Source organism: Mobula hypostoma, chromosome X2 (genome assembly GCF_963921235.1).
Source record: "Mobula hypostoma chromosome X2, sMobHyp1.1, whole genome shotgun sequence".
Classification (NCBI taxonomy): domain Eukaryota; kingdom Metazoa; phylum Chordata; class Chondrichthyes; order Myliobatiformes; family Myliobatidae; genus Mobula; species Mobula hypostoma.
In genome coordinates this window covers 36,118,966-36,137,448 of record NC_086129.1, presented here as the reverse complement: position 1 = coordinate 36,137,448, position 18,483 = coordinate 36,118,966, and positions in this window count along the sequence as shown.

Below are 18,483 nucleotides of genomic sequence, written 5' to 3'. Positions count from 1 at the left end.
AAAACACTGCAACCTATTCACACAGCAATGGCAATGTCATAGAGTTTTCAGAATATAATTACAGCCATAGGACAATCTCCCCAAAATATTAGTACAGATTTAAGAAAAGTATGGAGTGTGCCCTCTTCTGTTTACAACAAAAGGGATACTTCAAACATTTTCATAATTTCAGGGAGCTCAAATGTAATAACTATCTTCATTCCAGAGTAGACTATAAAATGTGCACCCTAATATTGTTGCAGCTACCAGGGCTCTATTATCTATATTCCAAAATACTTACTTGGTTATAGCAGCTATTTAACATAAACTTATAAACATCATGGGCTGTAGATAGTACACTTAAAGAGTTGTAGGGGCTGTGTGTCCTTAGAAGTGGTTTTTCATAGCCAAGGAGTGCCTTTGGATGAGAGGTAATTAAAATAGTCCATAGACTATAGTGTAAATGTTCAGCATTGCAGACATTTTTGCTGTAAGCAGCAGTAATGGGTACATATGAAATAAATGCAGAATGAAAAATCATATTTTTAAGAAAGACAATCAACCATTTCTTCAAGAAAATTACATTCATTGATTTTCACTGGGATAACTGTTTTGCTCAGGGTTTTTTAAAACCATGATTCTGAATCATTCCACTAAATCTTGGTGTTCAATAAAAGTGCTGACAGTGACTGCAGAGCCAACTCATACTCCAGTGCAATTGCTTCTTTGTTGAGGAAAAATATCTCTTCTATTTAATCTTTTATTCTAACAAGCAGATCAAGAAATTAGTACTTGGATCTTTGTTTCCTCAGTTTTTTTACCTGCTCTTGCCACAAATGATGGCGTACTTGTCTAGAGCAGCTAACAGCTCTTAAATGGCTATCACTCATGCATGAGTTTCAGGATAATCAACTGTAGAGGCAACATAATAGGTTGAGCCTTTACAAATAATACTAAATTATTAAACTGCCTTCAAGAGCAATCACTCTGGTTATTCTTATTCCCCTGTTTAGCTAAGAGGTATTGCTATTGATAGAATTATTGAAAAACAGAATAAAACAAGACAATTCAAAATAGACAGAGATCGCATGTGCTACCATCAGATCTCTAGGGCTCAGTTGTATATTCAGGATTACTGAACCAAACAACTATCATATTGAATCAAAAACCCTTCTATTAAAATGTTTCCAAAAATTACATATGGTTCTTGGCTGATGAACACTACGTGATGGCATCAGACATTGTCACACCGTGCATGGGTGAGATCAGCTCCGTACAAACTTGAGAATGGGTACTTTTACCATGCCATTTCATATACTCACTGGCCACTTTATTAGGTACCTGCTCTGCCCAATAAAGTGGCCACAGAGTGTATGTTCGTGGTCTTCTGCTACGGTAGCTCATCCACTTCAAGGTTCAACGTGTTGTGCATTCAGAGATGCTCTTCTGAAGACCACTGTGGTAACGTTTGGTTACTTGAGTTACTGTCGCCTTCTTGCAATCTTAAACCAGTCTGGCCATTCTCCTCTGACCTCTCTCATTAACAAGGTGAATATCCCAGGTGATCTGCAGTTTTTGAGATACTCAAGCCACCCCGTCTGGCACCAACAATCATTCTGCAATCAAAGTCACTTAGATCACGTTTCTCCCCCAATCTGATGTTTGGTCTGAACAACAATTGAAACTCTTGACTATGTCTGCCTGCTTTTATGCCTTGAATTGCTGCCACATGATTGACTGATTAGATATTTGCAGTAACAAGCAGGTGTACAAGTGTACCTAATAAAGAGGCCACTGAGTGTATATACATGTTGCCATGAGTCACAATCTAAGCAGAGTCTTGTTCAAAGAATGTTACCACATATTCTTATCACAAAATAATAATGCATGTGTCTGCACCAGTAATACCTTACGCAGCAATCTCCGATTTCACTGATGTAATTGAGAGTGGTTGCTAAAATAAAATCTCTTTTACCTGTGTCACAGACAATGGACTCACCCATTCTAACTGTTTCTTTGCTGTTGATGAATAGCAAGAGAAAAATTGAAGAGGGCTTTAAGTTCAAGAATGTATTATTCAAATAGACTGAGAATTAAATGGCAGGGAAACAGTACTGATACGAAGAGTGCTGCAACAGCAATTTTGCACTCAATGTCAGCAAGACTGAGGAATTGATTATGGACTTCAGAAAGGGGAAGTCAGGAGAACACACACATTGAGAGGTCAGTGGTAGAAAGGGCGAGCAGCTGCAAGTTCCTGGGTGTCAGCATCTTGGAGGATCGATCTTGGGCCCAACACATTGATGAAATCATGAAGAAGGCATGACAGTGGCTATACTTCATTAGGAGTTCGAGGAGATTTGGTTCATCACCAAAGACTCTGGTAAATTTCTACAGATGAATGTTGGGGAGCATTCTCACTGGTATGACGGTTACAATGTGCAGGATCAAAAGAGGCTACAGAAGGTTGTAGACTAAGCCAGCTCATTACATGCACAGCCTTCCTCACCAATGACAACATCTTCAAGAGGCAGTGCCTCAAGGAGGTGGCATCTATCATTAAGGACACTCACCATCCAACTACTGGCTCTTGTCTTACCTCTCTCTCTCTCTCCTCTTGATACTGACTGTCTTCTCTCTCCACTCCCAGTCCTGTTGCAGGCTTTCGATCTAAAACTTCAACAATTCCTCCTCCCCTACCCCCCACACTCCCACAGATGCCGCTTGACCTGTTGAGTTCCTCCAGTATTTTGTTTGATTCCAGCATCTGCAGTCTTTTGTGCCTCCATAAAAGGGATGATGTGATTAAATGAGGATAATTATGGTTATAACAACACAGTAAGCCATTCAGCCTATTAAGTCCTTATTGGTTCCCAAGGAAGCAACCCCATTAGCTCCATTGCCCCCTCTTGCTGCAGTCACATAATTAATTCTCTCTCACACAAACCTAACAAATTCAGATTCAGATTCATATCTCTATCACATGCACAACAAAACATACAGTTAACAACCAACAGAACCTAATAATGTTCTGGGAGCAGCCTGCAAGTGTCATCAGACATTCCAGTGCTAACATAGCATGTCCACAATGCTCAGCAGAACTACACAAGCAGCAACAACAACATAACAGCAGCAACAAAAAAAACCCTTTCCTCCCTCGCACACATACAAACAGGCCTCCAACCCAAGGACAGGCTGTCGCCAGGCCACCGATATTTGCCATGAACTAACGTTTAACTTACAGAAGGGATTAACCTACCATGCGATGTTGGAAGAAAATAGAGGACCCAGAAGAATCCCACATAATCACCGAGAGGATGTGCTGACACAGCACAGAGACCATCCCTGGTTCCTGAAGCTATGAGACAGCAGCACTTACTATTGTGTCATTATGTCATGTTTAGTCAACAAATTGTGAGTGTGCACTTATTCAGAGCTGTCTATTACAACAAGTAGGCAGACTATTTCATGTATTCCAAAAAGACTGTACATCATCTGCTTATTTCTCTTACCTGTATTCTTTCCTCTCTCTGTTTCTTGGTCAGTTCTAAGATCTCCATTCGTTTCTTTGCCTGCAAGAAGGCAATATATTAGAATCATTCAGCATGCAAACAGGCAATACAGCCCCCAGATCCGCAGCAACTAGTAAGTACCCATTCGTAATAATTCCAACTACCAATACTTGGCCCAAAACCTCCTAAGCCGAGGCAACTTAAGCAGTGACTCTGCTTCAACCAATCTTTCTGGCAATGCCTTCTAGGTATTCACAATTCTCTGTGTGATGAAGATCCCTCAAAATCTCTTGCCCCCTTACCCTAAAGTCTGTGTCCCTTTATTTTATTTGTCTCTGATAAAGGGAAAAGTTCCTGCAGTCTACCTTATTCATACACTTCATAACTTTAAATACCTCAATCATGTCACCTCTTAACCTCCTCCACTGAAGAGAAAACAGACCTATTATCTCCAGTCTCTACTCATAACTGAAACACACTGTCCCAGGCAAGATCCTGGTGAATCTCCTCTGTATTCTCTCCAGAGCTGTCATATGCTTCGTATAGCTCAGTGTCTAGAACTTCAGACAGTACTCCTGCTGAGGTCTGACCAATGTTTTATAAAGTTCCATCATAACTTCTCTGCTCTTGTATGTAATACACTGACTACTGAAATTCACTATCCCATGTTCCCTCTTGACCCTGTTATATACCTGTGCTGCTAACTTCAAGGATCTTTGGACTTGCATATGAAGGTCCTTCTGTGCCTTAATAATCCCTAGGACCTTAGCTTGTCATATGTCCCAGCTGCATTAGTGCTCCTAAAATGCATCAGCTCACAGTTATTGAGATTAAACTCCATCTGCCATTTCTTAGCCTATTTCATGAATATATCAATATTGCCCTGTCCTAAGACTACTTGTCACATTGTCAATAACTCCATCAATCTTCATGGCATCTGTGAACTTGATCATATCTGCTACAACCAAGCCCAAATCATTCCCACATACCACATGGCAAATAACAGTATAGTGGATCATTTCTGTATTTATGCTCTATTTCAGGAAATGATCTTCCCTATTCAATGAATAATACACCAAGCTTTTTTCAGTCCGAGGTAATTAATTAATCCAGCATTTAATTAATTAATTAATTCAGCATCTTAGCTCAATAAATTTTATATATTTTACATAGAAAACTTACAGCACAATACAGGCCCTTTGGACCACAATGCTGTGCCGAACATGTCCCTACCTTAGAAATTACCTATAGCCCTCTATTTTTCCAAGCTCCATGTACCTATCCAAGAGTCTCTTAAAAGATCCTATTGTATCCGCCTCCACCACCGTTGCCGGCAGCCCATTCCACGCACTCACCATTCTTTACATAAAAAACTTCCTGACATCTCCTCTGTACCTACTTCCAAGCACCATAAAACTGCCCTCTCATGTTAGCCATTTCAGCCCTGGGAAAAAGCCTCTGACTATCCACACGATCAACGTCTCTCATCATCTTATACACTTCTATCAGGTCACTCGCATCTTCCATCATTCCAAGGAGAAAAGGCCAAGTTCACTCAACCTATTCTCATAAGGCATGCTCCCCAATCCAGGCAACATCCTTGTAAATCTCCTCTGCACCCTTTCTATGGTTTCCACATCCATCCTGTAGTGAGGAGACCAGAACTGAGCACAGTACTCCAAGTAGGGTCTGATCAGGGTCCTATAGTGTATAGCTGTAACATTACCTCTTGGCTCTTCATCAATCCACGACTGATGAAGGCCAATGCACCGTATGCCTTCTTAACCACAGAGTCAACTTGCGCAGCAGCTTTGAGTGTCCTATGGACTCGGACCACAAGATCCCTCTGATCCTCCACACTGCCAAGAGTCTTACCATTAATACTATATTCTCCCATCATATTTGACCTCCCAAAATGAACCACCTCACGCTTATCTGGGTTGAACTCCATCTGCCACTTCTCAGCCCAGTTCTGCATCCTATTGATGTCCCGCTGTAACCTGTGACAGTCCTCCACTCTATCCACAACACCCCCAACCTTGCCAGAGGCTCAGCAATCTCCTCCCTTGGCTCCCACAGTAGTCTGGGGTATATCTCATCCGGTCCTGGTGACATATCCAAATTGATACTTTCTAAAAGCTCCAGCACATCCTCTTTCTTAATATCTATGTGCTCAGGCTTTACAGTACGCTATAAGTCATCCCTATCAGTGACTGACGTTGGTGAGACAATATTCTCAAAGTCATAGAGATGAATGACCAATTAATCTGTTTTGAGTTGAGAAATCATGTCTCGTTGAACTCTAGAAAATGCATGAGCCACACAGTCAGACAACACAATTTAAGACCTTATCCAAATGAGTGCAGGACTGCACCACTTTTAGTAGTGCCCTGGAATGCCAATACAATTATGATTACTAAACCACAATCTATAGTACTTATGTAATACAAGATTGAAAACACTTGAGTCAAAGTAACACATTAGACTCTTATTTACTATTATGGAAATGATTTAGTCCCAGATATTAGTTCTTGCAAACAGGCAATTTTCTTTTATCACCTGCGAGCCATAAAACATTTACCAGGCTGGAGGTAATTTACATTGTGCATCAATCAGAGCGACTTTGTAACATGATTACCAGGAATTCCTCTTTTACGTGTCTAGCATAAAGTACCCAGAAATTCAATATATAAACACACTATCCTCTGCAATTGGATTTCTAAGATGTATTTCATTTAACCTATAAGAAAGAATTAGGCCTTTAGCCCATTGAGTCTGCTCCACCATTTGGTCATGGCTGATTTATTGTTGCTTCTCAATTCCATTCTTCTGCTTTTTTTCCTGTTACCTTTGATGCCCTTACTAATGAAGAACCTATCAACCTCCACCTTAAATATATCCAGTGACGACCTCCACAGCCGTTTGTGGCAATGAATTCCACAGATTCATCAGCCTCCAGCTGAAGAAATTCCTCATCATCTCTGTTCCAAAGGGACATCCTTTTATTCTGAGGCTGTGCCCTCTGGTTGTAGACTCTGCCACTGCTGGAAACATCCTCTCCACATCCACTCTATCTAGGCCATTCAATATTCAGTAGGTTTCAATGAAATTCCCCATCCATGCCCCCCTGTCCTTCTAAATTCCTATGAATACAGCTCAGAGCCATCAAATGCTTCTCATCCATTAAACCCTTTCATCCCTGGAATCTTTTTCGTAAACTTCCTGGACTATTCCCCCAGACCAGCTATTCCTTTAGATATGGTGCCCAAAACTGTCCAGTCCAGGTAACTTATCCACCTTTAGACCTTCCTACAGTAATAGCAACTACACTCGGTTCTACTCAAATTCATGATTGGGAAAGGGAGCTGGTAGTGTATGGCAGAAAGCTATATAATAATAAGTAGTCAAAGAGTGAGAGTTGTACAACACAGGAACAGGTACCATCGCTAAATGAGACTGTGGTAACCATCAAACATCCTTTTACAATAATCCTATACTAATCCCATTTGGTTTTCCCCTATTTTTCCATTATTGCTAACCTGATTCTATGACATACCAATAAACTAAGTGCAATTTACAGTAACCAGCAAACTTATCAACATATTTTTGATTGTGTGTAAATGCTGGAGCACGTGGAGGAAACTTACATGGTGACACAGTGAACATAGAAACTCCACAAACAACACCAGATGTCATTGCCAAATCTGGTCACTGGTGCTATGAGACAGTAACTCTACTAGCATCCCCACTGTGATGCTTATAGTGTTTAAACTGTTCAAGTTACTGAAATAATGTCAAATTAAACAGAAAGTTGCTCAGGGTATGCAATGTAGTCCAAGTATTGTGTAATTCCTTGAATATATGTAATACTGTTCTATAAATTAGTCTTTCTAGTCATATCATTTCTGTGCATTTTTTACCTATTATACTTTTCCCTAAAATAAAAAAATATACTATTTTAAACAATATATAGTTAAATGTGAATAAAAAGCCTCATAAAAATTCTTATTTTATGGTTTATAATGTAATTCAAATCCCTCTAAATTATTACTTCTCATGTCACTTTATTTCTGTTGATTTTTAATTTTTATTGAGATCAACTAATGCAGAATTTTAAACCTAAACATTTTGAAGTATTTAGAAATTTTGTGAGAGTAAATTTGTAATCATTCTGATCGATACAGCTAATCTTGCAAAGCATTCAATATTACTTTTTAAAAATTATTTATTATATATTATATATTGCACAGTATATATGATTTATATTAATTACAAAATACCACTTCAAAACTGGAATATAATCGGTATATGAAGGCATCAGCCATCTCAACCAGACAATCTGAGATACTTTTGTATATTATTGATATTCCAACATTTGCCACGTTCAATTTTGTCCCCTAAGGTCCCCTAAATTACAAGCTTCTTCGGGGACTTGGTATCACAGTCCCAGGTCCACTTTGCCAACTCATGTAAATTGCTGTTTGTCATGTTTTTGCCAGTTAATAGTGCCAATGATAGACAAGACAATTTTTTCTGACATTTTAATATGTGCGTTTTGCAACAGCAAACATTAAAATCAGGAGGAAGGGATCTGGTTAAATTCACTCCTCACTTCCTTAGAGCAAAAAAACTAATTAATTTGTTTGAACTACTGCATCCAGGCAAGGTCAGAGGTGATAATCTTCCTGCCTTAAAAATATTCAGTAACTGTGCTTCCACCATTCTTTAAGAAGACTTCCAAAGAATCATGGTCCTCTGAGAGAAAAAAATGTCTCAGCTCCTTAAATGGGTGACCTCTTATATTTAGACAATAAGTACTCCTTCTAGATTCTCTCACAATGGAGAGGATTCTCTCACAAAAAGCAGGAACCTGCAGGCTCAATAGCTGGATATCTCTAATTGGGGAAATGCTATAAGTTGTTATTAAAAGCATTATTCCAAGGAACTCAGAAAAAAATCCAAGACAATTATTCCAAATTAATTGGTTTTGTGAAAGGGAAGTCATGTTTGACCAAGTTCTTCTTTGAAGAAGTAATACATGCAGTGGATAAAGTAGGATCAGTGGATGTACATTATTTATATTTCCATTTTATTGCTGCATCGAAGGTTATTGTGCAAAATACAAGTTTATGGTGTAGGAAGTAACATTTTGTAAGGATAAAAGATTGGCTGGCCAACAAGATACATGAATCATAAATGGATCTCCTTTCAGGTTGGTATGATATAACAAATAGTGTGCCACAGTGCGTAACATTTAAAGGCATGCTGTTAAATTTGATGATGGCACCCAATGTAGGCAGGTAGAGCCATAGAGCATTATTGCTTGGATACAGGCCCTTCAGCCCACACAGCTTGTCCAACTTTCATGCATTTGGCCCATACTCCATGTATTTATCCAAGTGCTTCTTCTGGCAGCTCATTTCATAAATCATATCAAAGGATGTGAACACCCACAAGCAATTAAAATAAAATAGAAAATGCTGGAAGAACTCAGCAGGTCAGGTAGTACCTGTGCAAACAGAAACAGTTAATGATTCAGATTTGTGACCCTTTGTTCTAATGATAGTTTGCAGACCCAAAACATTGACCTTTTCCTTTCCATATATGCTGTCTGGCCTGCTGAATTGTTCAAGCATTTTATGGCATTATTTCAGGTTTTCAGCATCTGCGATACTTTTTTCTCATTTACAAAGGCAGGGTAAGTACATGGGCAATGATCTGCCAAATGAATAATCAAGTATTGTGCAGACTATTGGAGAGGATTCTTAGAGACAGGATTTATCAGCATTTGAAGAACACAGTCTTATTAGAGATAGTCAACATGGCTTTGTGAGGGGCAGGTTGTGCCTTGCGAGCCTGAGTTTTTTGAGGAGGTGACAAAACAAATTGATGAAGGGAGAGCAGTAGATATGATGTGTATGGATTTTAGAAAGGCATTTGACAAGGTTCCCCATGGTCAGCTCATTCATAAAGTCACGAGGCATGGGATCCACAAAACTTGGCTGTGGGGATTCTGAATTGGTTTGCCGAAAGAAGGCTAAAGGTTGTAGTAAATGGAGCATATTCCACCTAGAGGTTGGTGACAGTGGTGTTTAACAGGGATCTGTCCCTGTTATTTGTGATTTTTATAAATTTCTTGGATGAGGAAGCAGAGTAAGTTTGCAGATGACACACAGGTCGGAGGTATTGTGGATAGTGCAGAAAGTTGTAGATTACAACGGGATATAGACAAGTTTCAGAGTTGGGCATAGAAATGGTAGCTGTTCAACCCCGAAGAGTGTAAAGTGATACACTTTGGAAAGTTGAACTTGAAGTTGGAGTACAAGGTTAAGAGCAGAATTCTAAGCAGAGTGGAAGAACAGTGAGATCTTGGGGTTCAATTCCATAGTTCTCTCGATGCTGCCATCAAGTTAAAGAAGATACATCATGTGTGACCTTCATTAGTTAGGGGGTTGAGTTCAAGAGCCACAAGGTAATGTTGTAGCTCTATAAACCTCTGATTAGACCACCTTTGGAGTATTATGTTTAGTTCTGGTCGCCTCATTAGAGGAAGTATGTGGAAGCTTCAGAAAGGGTGCAGAAGAGGTTTACCAGGATTGATCACAGAATATCTCATGAGGAAAGGTTGAATAAGCTACGGCTTTTCTCTTTAAAGTGATGGAGGATGAGAGATAACTTGATAGAATTGCATACGATTATGAGAGGAATAGATAGAGTGGAAGGCCAGCACCTTTTTTCCCCAGGGAGGCAATGGCCACCACCAGAGGACATTCATTCAGATGAATGGAAGTAAGTTTACGGGAGATGTCAGACAGGTATTTTTACAGTGGTGGTGCCTGGAGGCCCATGCCAGGGATAGTGGTAGAGGCTGATACAACTAGGACATTTAAATGACTTTTAGATAGGCACATGACTATTATAAGAAAAATGGAGGGCTACGGATGGTTTAGAAGGGAAGGGAGATTGTGGAGTAGGCTTATATAGGTCAGCGCAACTTTGTGGGCCAAAGGGCCCATACTGTGTTCTATGCACTATATTTAAATATATTCTCCATTTATCATTGCTGCCCATTGTTGATACCTTGATATATTTTAACATACAAGTCTTGATTTGTCTTATGAGGGTGATTGATAAGTTCGTGGCCTAAGATTGAAGGAGTCAATTTTAGAAAACCTAGCACATTTATTTTTCAACATAGTCCCCTCCTACATTTACACACTTAGTCCAGCGGTCATGGAGCATACGGATCCCTTCTTTGTAGAAGTGGTCCACAAGAGGGGTGATTGATAAGTCCGTGGTCTAGGTAGAAGGAGATGAGTTATTAACTTCAAACTTTCTGCATTATCACTCAAAGATTAGAACTGCACGTACATGTAACGAGAGTGTCTTGGATCTCCAGGTGGTCCACAGCAGGGGTGATTGATAAGTTCGTGGCCTAGGGTAGAAGGAGATGAGTTATACAGCTCTTGTTACATGCACATGCAGTTCAATTCTTTGAGTGAAAATGCAGAAAGTTTGAAGTTAATAATTCATCTCCTTCTACCTTAGGCCACGAACTTATCAATCACCCCTGCTGTGGGCCACTTCTGGAGGTCCAAGACACTGACTTCTACAAAGAAGGGATCCATATGCTCCATGACCGCTGGACTATGTGTAAATGTAGGAAAAAATAAATGTGCTAGGTTTTCTAAAACTCACTCCGTCTACCTTAGGCCACGAACTTATCAATCACTCCTCGTATCAAAAGCTTATATTTTGGCAATTTCTAGCTGCTAAATCTCAGGCTTTTCTTTTCTGTCTTACAGGTTTAATGTAACAAAGGAACTGTTCAGAACCTCTCATCTCTGGACAGAAATCACAGATTAAAGTTTGGGATGTATAACTTCCAATTACAGTGATACACCTAAAGTATAGCTAGTTTATTTCACTTTGCAGTGGTTTCTGCTTTTAGTTCATCTCCTCTCTACTAGATAAATCCTTGATTTCTTTTTTCTTTCCTCAATAATCACATTTCTCAAAGTAGGTGGTGTCTGTTAATATTCACAGACTTTGAAGAGTGTAACATTTTCCCCCAAGTCTGGCTGGCCTGGTAATCCTGAAGAGCTCCAACTTGGCTACCAAGGGATGTAGCCCAGCATTCAATCACTGTTCTTCGCTCACAGGCTCAGAAAGGCTCCAGAGGTTAATTAGCTGGAGTTTCTGAGTGAGTCTGATCCTTGACTCTCTTGCTGCTAATAATTGCTGAGTATGTTCTGTGCTGTGGCCCCTCTGGGAACTGCATCCTCTCTTGGTATCATAAATCCCTGAAACTGTAGCTGAGTACAAACTTCATGTCAATTAGACATTTGACAGGATTAAAGAACATTTGTATAAACTGTTCCAATTCCTAGGTCTCACTCACTAGGTACCTGATAGATATTATAATAGTCTGAGCAGAAGGAGTACAAAGACTGACACACAGCTAGTGAGTGTAGTGAAACTGCAGTACAGCACACTCCTGAACACATACTCGTACATCCAAACAGATGTACTTACACATGGTAAATTTACATTTTTATGCTAATTGGTGTTGGCCCATGAAATGTTGTTTAGCTGAAATGAATAACAATTTTCTGCATTTCTCTGACACAGTGGTGTCAAGAAAACAACCTCTCCCCCAATGTCGCAAAAACAAAGGAGCTGGTTGTGGATTACAGGAGCAATGGAGACAGGCTAATCCCTATAGACATCAATGGATCTGGGGTTGAGAGGGTAAACAGCTTCAAATTCCTTGACATCCACATCACTAAGGACCTCACGTGGTCTGTACGCACCAGCTGTGTGGTGAAAAAGGCACAACAGCGCCTCTTTCACCTCAGATGGCTGAAGAAGTTTGGTATGGGCCCCCAAATTCTAAGAACTTTCTACAGGGACACAACTGAGAGCATCCTGACTGGCTGCATCACTGCCTGGTATGGGAACTGTACTTTCCTCAATCACAGGACTCTGCAGAGAGTGGTGCGGACAGCCCAGCATATCTGTAGTTGTGAACTTCCCATGATTCAGGACATTTACAAGGACAGGTGTGTAAAAAGGGCCCGTAGGATCATTGGGGACCCAAGCCATCCTAACCACAATCTATTCCATCTGCTACCATCTGGGAAACAGTATTGCAGCATAAAAGCCAGGACTAACAGGCTCCGGGACAGCTTCTTCCACCAGGCCATCAGACTGATTAACTCATGCTGACTTGAGTGCACTCTATATTACATTGACTGTTCTATTTATTATAAATTAATTATAAATTACTATGATTGCACATTGCACATTTAGACGGAGATGTAATGTAAAAATTTTTACTCATGTATGTGAAGGACGTAAGAAATAAAGTCAATTCAATTCAATTAATGTCTTATTTCAGTGAGGTGTTTTTATACAAGGCTGCAGCTGAAGTGCTGATATAATCCTCAGCATTCCTGGTTGAAGCAGATGACAGTGACTGGAGTGGGATGGTGGGGAGGTTGGGGGAGGGGAAGACTGAAATGGATGATCCAGTTTACAAACCACTCATTCACAAGGGGCATTGATCAGGTGGATAGCCAGGGGCTTTTTCCCAGAGCTGAAATGGCTAACACGAGGAGGCATAGTTTTAAGGTGCTTGGAAATAGATACCAAAAGGATATCAGGGGTAAGTTTTTCCACACAGAGAGTGGCGGGTGCGTGGAATGCACTGCCGGCAGCGATTGTGGAAGCGGATACAACAGGGTCTTTTAAGAGCCTCTGAGATAGGTACATGGAGCTTAGAAAAATAGAGAGCTATGCACTAGGGAAATTCTAGGCAGTCTCTGGAGTAAGTTACATGGTCGGCACAACATTGTGGGCTGAAGGGCCTGTAATGTGCTGTAAATTTTTATGTTATATGTTCAATTGGAAAAGATGCCTTAATTTGTCCTACCCTAAGGCAGCCTAATTAAGGAAAGTAAATGCAGTACAGGCATTAGGTCCTTTCCATATACAAATGGTGTATAGTGCATACTTGAGCTCCCCAATGGTTTTGGATATTGTCCCTGTAGTACCAGTCAGTGAAAAGGGTACATTTTTGAAATGAATTAAGTTAAATCAAGCCCCAAAATATGCATGTCCGAATCTATCCCATAATGTGCTTAGACATCAGGTGGTCCTTCTGATGGGACTGCATTTTCTTTCATGATTAAATAGACATCTGACTCACTGCTTCAGTCACATGTAACACTTATGAAACTCTACATCATGATCTACATCATGAGAGAAGAGAATGCTAAAATCATTTATTCAGCACTTTTAGCAATCACTTAAATCTCTAGACATTTAAATACACAATCCCTCACAAAGAAAGATTCAGTACAGTAAGACAAAGACCATACATTTTCTGTCACATTCCAGCCACAACAAATAAAACTCACCAATGCCATGCTAATTTCTTCAACTTCTGCTACTCTATGTAATTTCAAGTTACCTGGTGTGATTCCAAGACAGCATTATGCAAGTGGCAGGGTCCCTATAAGGTGAGGTAGGTGCCTTGATTCAAATGTATTCATGTTTCTTAATTTAGCTATGAAAAGCATAAAATGAAATGATTTACATAAACTGTTCTACCTAAAAATAATGGAATTAATAAAATGTTATTTTTGAATATTTCACAATAAATCTTTTTAATAGAACAATATTTTACACCTTAGTTGTACCAAGTGGAAGTTGTAAATCAATTGTCCATATTGTCATGGAATTTGAGAAATGAAATGATTATTTCACCAAAAATGGTGCCCTGACTCCTAATCAGATTGCTAAGGAAGATGTAATGGATGCTAATGGATGACGCACAGTGTATTGCCTTATTAATCAGAAGCACAGTACTGCTGACGAGGGTGCTTCTAGTGTCGGCATGCTGCAGGTCTCAGCAGCTTTCGAAACTCATCCAGAAAGATTGCTTGTGCTTGGCATCATTCCCAGAAGAAGGGAGCTTTCCGCAAATGAGACCCTGTAGTATTAAAAAGCAGTTACTTTTCTAAGGATGTAAATATATTTGTGGCACATTCTGGAATTCCAACATTTTCTTTTCGTTGGAAGACATTATCAAAAACTATTTTCCTAATTATTCTAATGATTTGACAAATAAAAATTGGATCACGGGTATTTGTTAAAGCATTCCCAAAGTAAGGTCATTAATTAAAAAGGTTCCTACCACCATCTTATTTTCATTCATAGGCCTGGTATCAAGACTGCAGATGGCCAAGGCAGGCTTGTTTGTCAATACAGCTTCAATAATAACTGTTGGTGGTGTGGATTGGTGCTTGCAGCAGGGATCCACTGTTGCCATTCAGCAAACTTATGGTCATATGGACCATATCCCTGGGGACTCACTGACTTTCTTCCATAACTATTCGTCTTTCTTCCCTTTCTATCTTGCTGTAAACATTTCAGTCTTTCCAAACCCATCTTATATTTCTATACTTATCCTATTGCCATCACTTTTGCCTTGCACCATCTTTTACCCTATTAAAGATGTTCTTCTGGCAGTTCAGAGGTTAAAACAGCAAGCTGAATGTTACCAGGAGTCATGAGACTGCAGATACTGGAATCTGGAGCAACAATCTGCTGGGGGAACTCAGTGGATCAAGCAGTATCTGCAGGAGGATCTGTCGGCGATTTGAGTCAAAACCCTGTATCAGGACACTGAACGTTAACTGTTTATCTCTGCATTGATTTATCTGACCATATGAGAGTTTATAACAATTATTTCTAGTTTATAATGCCAGTATCTGCAATACTTATATTCTTTATAAGAGATATTGTTAAATTTAATATTTTCTCCTCTCCATTTTGGCTCTATTTTCTCTCAAAGTATTTCTCTGAATCCTTCACATTCTCCACATAGTTCTGTATAGAAATTAGAAATTAATACGGTAGTTAAGAATCCATATAGGATAGATGACTGTATTGACCAAAGCACATGAAAATAACAGTTGGGCTAGAATTTTGGAAAGTGTTATCATACCACAGTGAGAAATTTAGTTACGAAGACAATAAAAGCTGAGGGGAGATTTACTGTAAGAACTATAAAAATGACAACACAAGCTGATCAAAAATGGTTAGTAGAAAGGACAATAGGTAGGGGTTATAAATTTAAAGTAATTGGTGGCTGAATTATCAGATAATTGAGGAGACATTTTTTCTGCACAAAGAATGATGGGAGTTCTAGTACTAAATGCTTGGTGGAGGAAGAACCCTGATCACATTTAAGTGGATGAGTATTTGAGATACCACAATACAAATCAATAGAGCCTCATTGAAACGCCTCAACCCAAAATATCAATGATACATTTCCCCTGCCCGACCTGCTGTGTTCCTTCTGCTTTTTCTGTGTTGCTCCAGGTTCCAGCATCTGCAGTCTCTTGTGCGGACAGGTCAATAAACTGGCTTCTGCAAAGCATGAGCCTTAAGATGGTCCAAATAGCTCTCTTTTTTTTAGCCTACATGTGTAATATATGCTCTTTCATACTGTAATTTTCTATGATTTCTACAAGAAAGCAACCAAAGTGGGAAGAGATTAAGAGAGCAAGATACCCTTCCACCTCTGGATTGTTATACTAATTCTTTGCAAAATTCTATATCTGATAAATAGGAAGTGTTGGAAGAGAGGAACAAACTATAGTTCAAGGTTTGTTTGTTTCTAATTGAAAATTTCACAGCTCAACAGTCATTAATATAGATAAGACCATAAGACATAGGAGCAGAATTAGGCCATTTGGCCCATCAAGTCTTCTCCACCATTCAATCATAGCTGATTCTTTTTTCCCCTCCTTCCTCAACCCCATTCCCCGGCCTTCTCCCCATAACTTTTGATAATGTATCCAATCAAGAACCTATCAATCTCTGCCTTAAATACACCCAACCACCTGGCCTCCACAGCTGCCTGTGGTAATAAATTCCACAAATTCACCACCTTCTGGCTAAAGAAATTTCTCTGCATCTGTTTTAAGAGGATGCTCCTCTATTCTGAGACTGTGCCTCTTGTCCTAGAGTCTCCCACCATGGGAAACATCCTTTCCACATCTACTCTGTCTAGGCCTTTCAATATTCAAAATGTTTCAATGAGATTTTCTCCCCCCCACCCCACTCATCCTTCTAAATTCCAGTGAGTACAGACCCAGAGCTATCAAACATTCCTCATATGATAACCCTTTCATTCTCAGAATCATCCTTGTGATAAGCATTCGTGAGCACATATCCTGAAAGAAAGGTAGCACACCTTCTCTCCACTGGGACTATTGGCAACAATTTTCCCTCGGACATCCATTCATATCCTATAGGTGTATGAGATGTGATCAAGCTTTGATGTGGTACTGTTTCCCTTTACATTTGTTTTAGCAAATAAAGCAATAGAACTTGAAGAGTCAACATTGTCCCAAGTTCCATGCAGCAAGAAAAAAATCTTTACAAAAGAGCACTACTGGTCTTAAGGTTTTCCATTTTGCTGTTGATGATACCTTTGGCCTTCACTTGTCAAGAATACTATAGATATAGGACTATACTGCATTCCACCAGAAGTTTGAGATGGTGATATATGGGAAATATTTTATGGTAAAAGTTTCCAGATATGTTGGTTGCAAAGTGCATACTCCTTTCTAAACAGCAGCTAAAAACCTAATAACTTCCTGTGCCAGTGTTATCACTTGTTGCCCACTTACTTTCACAAAAATTGCAGAAAAGGGTCTAAACTTTTCTACCTTCCTGACAGATCCACTTTAACAAGCTGAAGCTTTCCTTGACACTTCACAATGGATAGCACAATCCATTGAGGTATATCACAATACAACACTCACACTTCATGTTTCTTATAAAGCATTTACTGACATGTATATCTGGAAAGTCTGAATCAGAATACAGGGAGTACAGAATTTAGGCAACCTTGTGTTAAGGCATTGCACCAGAAATTTCAGCATGGTACGTACTAGACTGGAGGTGCTAATTCATTCCATTCAATATAGAATGATGCATACTGTTTCATTGTTACCTCTGGTAAACATTCCCAGTGAATATAAATGGCAAGTAATGACAACTGACATTTTACATGGTAAAAGTTGGAATTCCTTTACACAGAATAGAACCAACAATTTGAAATCAGACCAATACTGATTTCTCTTTCTGGTATAAAAAAAATCCCTCCCCCTCCCCTCTTTTTCCATTTCCCACTCTGGCCTCTTACCTCTTCTCACCCACCTATCACCTCCCCATGGGTCCCCTCCTCCTTCCCCTCCCCCACTTTTTTATTCTGACTCCTTCGCCCTTCCTTTCAGTCCTGAAGAAGGGTCTTCACCTGAAATGTCGATTTGTTTATCCATTTCCATAGATGCTGCCTGGCCTTAAGTTTCTCCAGCATTTTGTGCGTGTTGCTTTGGATTTCCAGCATCTGCAGAATTTCTCATGCCAAACATTTTTTTCCAAATATAATAAATAAAGAGCAATCTCCCTGCTAACCTACACCAAAATTCACATCTTTTAATACCAGGAAAATTCAAGAGAGTGGGTGCCATGAAAGGCACATTGAGAATTCTTTTTAATATCTGAGAAAAGGAAAGGGTTGATATTTTGAGAATAAAATTCTGAGGTTCCTCCTGCTTGTCATCACAATTTATGCCTTGGAGCCACAGAAATCTGGAAGCATGTTTAAAAGCACAGTGGCTTTGCAGGTTACTTGGCACAGGGGTTATAATGACTGAGGGGAACTACAGCTTCCCACCCCAACCGATTACAAGCATTATAAATTGATAATAATAGGCCTGGAAATTGACTTGCACAACTCCAGTCACTGTGCTAGTATAAAAGCAATTCTCATCATTTCTAGATATTTCTTTATTTTTAATTGATATCTTCATATTTAGTGTGGTCATTTTTCCATTGTGGAATTCTGTCAAATGACTTCAGTGGTATTGCAGAGCCCAAGATTCGCCATCAGTGAAATTTTCAACGACAC